This window comes from Gekko japonicus, unplaced genomic scaffold, assembly GCF_001447785.1.
Source record: "Gekko japonicus isolate JY-2015 unplaced genomic scaffold, Gekko_japonicus_V1.1 scaffold9, whole genome shotgun sequence".
NCBI classification, from domain to species: Eukaryota; Metazoa; Chordata; class Lepidosauria; order Squamata; family Gekkonidae; genus Gekko; species Gekko japonicus.
In genome coordinates, this window is record NW_015168044.1 from 2,781,413 (window position 1) to 2,786,758 (window position 5,346).

A 5,346-nucleotide genomic window follows, 5' to 3' on the forward strand; every position below is an offset into this window, starting at 1 on the left:
CTAAATCCAGTATCCTCAAACCACTTATTCAGGAACAAAAGAAGTCAGTGCGATAGGTGCTGGTGTAACGCCCCTCCCAGCTATTTGGTTTAGCCCAGTAGTGGTGGAGTCAGGAACGGAGGTTGGCAGCAGAGAGAGTCAGTTTGCTAAGGAGCTTGATATGTCTTTCTGGGCTCTTATTACCTTGTATAAGGTAATTGGAAAACTATATATGTGAAAAGGTAGTTAGTAAAGGGGAGATTAATATAACTAGCAGTGCTCTAATTGTTATCCAACATTGGCTTTTCTTACGTTCTTACGTTCTTAATTGCTATTTCAGGGCTATTGCCTTTCTAGTGCAGATTGTAGGTCTGGTTAGTGTGTTGTTCAATATTTGGGAACTGAATTTATTTTGAAAGAATACATTAGAAGAATTCAGGACCTTGGTGGATTTTAGAAAATGTTGGACTTGACCTGCAACAAAGTTTTGCAAGCAAGAACATGTTATTTAATAGAACTCAAGAGAGACTGTTTGCAACTTTCTGTTCAATTAGACATGTTCGTTATGTTGTCCTGTATTGTGGAGTGCACTGCATTAAAGAAATCATTTTAATTTTATTTTACTTGTAAATTGTATTTTCAGCTTAAGCCCCATAGAACCCATGCAGGTAGAGGTATTGGCACATTCCTAGCCCACTTAATACTCTTGTCAAGTCCCTCTGGATTAAAAGGGATTTCTTTCCACATAGCCATACATAAGATTGCAGTCTAAAAGTTTTTGCAGAATTTCAGTGGCTCAGGATTGCACCTATGTTGTCTTCGGGAATAATCCACTATGAAATTCTCCTGTGCAAGTTTTAAGTAATTAAAAAGGTTTATATAGTTTCCCTTCCCTGCAGATTGCACTTTTATGGTGTAGCTCAATCATTTACCTATTTCCTTAAAAGTTAAGCCCCACTCAGGTGAATGAGATTTTCTCCTGAATAAATGTCATAGACTTTAATCTCTCCACTTCTGCTATTTCTTTGTCTCCAGATGTGTTCTCTGTGTTGCCGCTACCTGTCCTGATCCTTTGGCATAAGACTGAAACTATAAATAAATCCCATTGCATCACCATTTCCATGATGTCAGTTGTTTCACTGCATAATTCCCAGTCCTTCAAGCTGAATAATGGGGCCAGATTGTTTATGAGATAGGCTCTTATGAGATGAACTACTTAAAAAAATAACTTTTATTTTTTGTGTTACCCAAAGATCAAGGAGCCTAGGTAGCCATGCTAGCACCAAGGGTCAACATGGTTCGACTTCTGCCAAGGCCCATAGCCCAGCAGAGGGCCCACTGCTGACAAGAAAGAGGTGGCCCGTGTGCTTCTACCACGAATAGGAGACCATCCATTCCAGATACCTTGCCTGGCTGGGGGTGGGGCTTATAGCAGAAAACATGCAGGATCTTATTAGATGAACCGGTAGTTAAAGAATATCAAAATTTAGTTTTATATTTAATTGTCACTGTTCTAGTAGTGTATGCAAGACACAAGACATTGCATATAATTTCATCAAGGTAAGTGTGACTGCAAAAAGTATGGTAGCTGACAGTGACAGTCAAATAGGTGGCCTATTTTTTTAAAACAGATGTCTCAGCACATTGAAAGTGGATTGAGAACTGGTTGCTAGTTCTGCTGTACTGTTTAAACTGTTTTCAAAATACTAATTTGAATTTGGAATGACTTAATCTAATATGAAAATTAAACAACTAGATTAATCTTAAGCATGTTTTGTATTTATACATGTGTTTTTCTATTAGTTTATATTTCATTGACTTGAATTTTTGTACTCTTGAAATTGCAAATAAGTATTAACATTAATTTGAGGAAGTACATAGCACTGGAAGCAATGGGACTTTTCCCTGTAGTGTGTAAATGCTGATTTCCCTGTAGTGTGTAAATGCTGATGCCTACAGAAACCAGTGGTAATGCATTTCTTAGACTGCCCTGATGGGATGTATGTTTGACTGCTTCTCTCCGGGGAACAAAATACTCTATGCACTTTGAACCCAAGCCTTTTCCTTGACAGGCTAGGTCAGGGGTGTCAACCATGCGGCCTGGGGATCAGATTAGGCCCCCAGAGGGCTTCTATCAGGCCCGCAGTGAAACTGGCTGTCTTCTGCTGCTTCTTCCAGTTCTGCTGCTGCTGCTGCATCATCGTAAGTTTGCAGTTTACAGATACAGACCTGAACAGCATACTCAAGATTGCAACAGCACAGACATTTTGATGCAATAATTCAGAGCAACAGGTGTCAGTTATCAGACACTGTTAAATAAACAAAATATTGCAAGAGTGCTAATGTATATAAAGTTTACCTGGCATTACATTTTATGATACACATGGCCTGGCCCAACAAGGTCTTATTTATGTCAGATCTGGCCCTCATAACAAATGAGTTCGACACCCTTGGGCTAGGTTGTTTGATGTACACTATTTTAGATGAGGAATCATTAAAAAATGCCATCCCTACTTGCCCCCATCACTATTCCTACTATTTGATAATAATGCAACTGTTTAGCATTTATAGAGTGCTTTATAGTATTCAAAGCACTTAGCTGGAAAGAGTTGGTTCTTCATTTTGGGGGGCCCTGGGCAGAAAAGGTTCAGCTCCCCCATGCCCAAAATGAGGCCCTTTTCTTGTCCACCCACCCACTCAGAAGAAGAGTTGGTTTTTATACCCTGCTTTTGACTACTCAAAGGAGTCTGAGTGGTTTACAATCATCTTCCCTTCCTCTCCCCACAACGGTGGGGCTGAGAGAGCTGTGACTGACCCAAGGTCACCCAGCTGACTTCATGTGGCGGAGGAGGGGGAACCAAACCAAGCTCGCCAGATAAGAGTCCACCACTCTTAACCACTACACCCATGTACTCCCACCTGCCTATACATCCTTTCTCTGCCCATTTGGATTTTTCTCGCACCAGCTGCAGTCACAACTGCCCACACTGCTGGGTGCTAGATGGTGTGGAGCTAGGAGTGTCACTGTCATGGCCACCAGGAACGTTGATGCTTTGTGCACCATCCACAAGACCTCCTCCAGCAAAGCTAGGCAGCATATGCAGCTGGAAGCACAGTTGACAAAGCATTCACAAGCAGGCAGTTGAAGGGTTTGAGTGCAGGCATAAAAAGAGATGTGTGAATAGGGAGTCAGGAGGAGTGGGCCCCACCAGAAGCCATGGATCCTGGCAACTAGCCCTCCTAGGGTATGCTGACACCGGCCTTAGCTGGAGCTCTGACTTGCGGAAACACAGTTGACAAAGCATTCACAAGCAGGCAGTTGAAGGGTTTGAGTGCAGGCATAAAAAGAGATGTGTGAATAGGGAGTCAGGAGGAGTGGGCCCCACCAGAAGCCATGGATCCTGGCAACTAGCCCTCCTAGGGTATGCTGACACCGGCCTTAGCTAGAGCTCTGACTTGGGGAAAGTATCATCTGTTGATTCTCTGCCTCTTTTGCAACTTATAAAAGCACACCTACATGGTCAGATGAAAGAAAAGTTAAGTTGAATAAGTAGTGCTGTGTTTTTGGTGGTGTGCAGCAAATAGGGCAGCTTTTTCCTTGCAAACCTAGCATCAACTATTTAAATGCCTCAAGTTATAAAAATATGCAGAGCCTAAGCAGAGGAAGGAGGGAGCATGTATAATAATTTTTTTAGTAAACAATCGTGGCTACAAATAGAGCAACAAGAAATACTTCCAAAACCCCTACATTAAATCATCTGGCATTCTCTCAGTGGGGCTTTTTTGACATCTCTACATAACCCATTTTTAAAGTATACACTACAACTATGGCAGAAATATAGACAAATATTGGCCCCAGGTGTTTCAACCATAGCTGCACTGTTCGGACAGACCTGGTTCCCTCTGGGCATGGACTCCTCCTTTTTATATAAGATTAGAGACAAAGGTATATTTAGAATTGGTGATTTTATAATTAATGAAAACATTAGTACCCAGCAACAGCTTGAAAACAAATTTGATATTACGCTTCCTTGGTTGCAATATTTTCAATTAAATCATGCTCTACATGAACTTATCTCTTCTTCTCCATTAGATAGATCTTTAACATCTTTTGAGCAATTTGTTAAGAAACAAGGTAATGGAATACAAGGATTGTTAGCACTAAGTGTTAAGTGTAAAAAGTTGGAAGGCACTCACTGCTATACAACAGGCTTGGCATAAAAATTGTGGTATAACATTTTCAGAAAAACAATGGCTACATATTTGGTCGTCTAATTTATTTACAAGTCGATCTTCACAATGTAAATTACAACATGTTAAAATCTATACAAGATGGTATTTAACACTGGAGCGTTTGTTCAAAAGCAAACTTAAGGCCTCGCCTATTTGTTGGAAGGGATGCAACACAGCTGGAACCTTCATACACTGTTGGTGGGCATGTCCTAAAATTCAATCCTACTGGAACAACATTTTGAATGAAATCAAAAAATTTACTGGATACAGTCTCCATAACTCGCCGGAATCCATTCTCTTAAATTACTGGCCTGATTTATAGCTTTCCAAACAACACAGAGAGTTAATTTCACTTCTACTTGTTGCGGCAAAGAACTTTATAGCTTCGGTCTGGAAGTTACCAAGAGTTCCTACACTCGCACAACGGAAAAACAAACTTTGGGACATAGCAGTTTCTGATAAAATAGCAATGCAATTGGTGGCAATGGACAACCCTACTTCTACCAATGACTTTTTAGGAAAATGGTTAGTGTTCTTTGATTATGTTACAGCACATCAATCGGACCAATATAAGCTACCACACAAATATAAGAACTTTGTTTTTTATTGATGGTCCTTAACATTAAGAGTGGACTATTGATAGTCAAATTATTCCATGTCTAATGTTTTCATGGTTGTAATTATTTGTTTATTCTGATTTAATAACTTTTCAATACTTCACCTGTTGTAACCCCTATACTATATTGTTATGTTTTATGTACTTAATATAAAATTAATACAATATTATTTGCAAATAATAATTTTTATAAATTTATTTTTTCCCTTTCAGATTGTATTATGAAATAGGGTTGTGGGCTTCAGAGGAATGATACTCAATGGGCACTAAATGTAAATTATTAAATTCATGCATTTTGTGCAGAATGTATTTTTTTAAGAAAAGGGGTTCAGAAATTACAATGGAGAGAGGCAGCTAGATTTCCAGACCCCAGACCCCTCCAAAAGCCTTTCTTACAGAAAACTGGGGTCTGTCTCATTGATTAGAAAACGGTGCTTTCCCAAAGTGAGCCGTGACTCACAAAAGCTCATCCCCTGCCACAAATTTTGTTAGCCTTTAAGGTGCTACTGGACTCCTGC

At 39.8% G+C, this 5,346-nt stretch overlaps 1 protein-coding gene across 1 annotated transcript in view; it reads right to left on the bottom strand.

Moving 5' to 3' along the window:
- Positions 1-5,346, bottom strand: part of PHYHIP (phytanoyl-CoA 2-hydroxylase interacting protein) — a 70,046-nt gene that overhangs the window by 56,277 nt on the left and 8,423 nt on the right. The gene's annotated exons all lie outside the window — the stretch shown is intronic.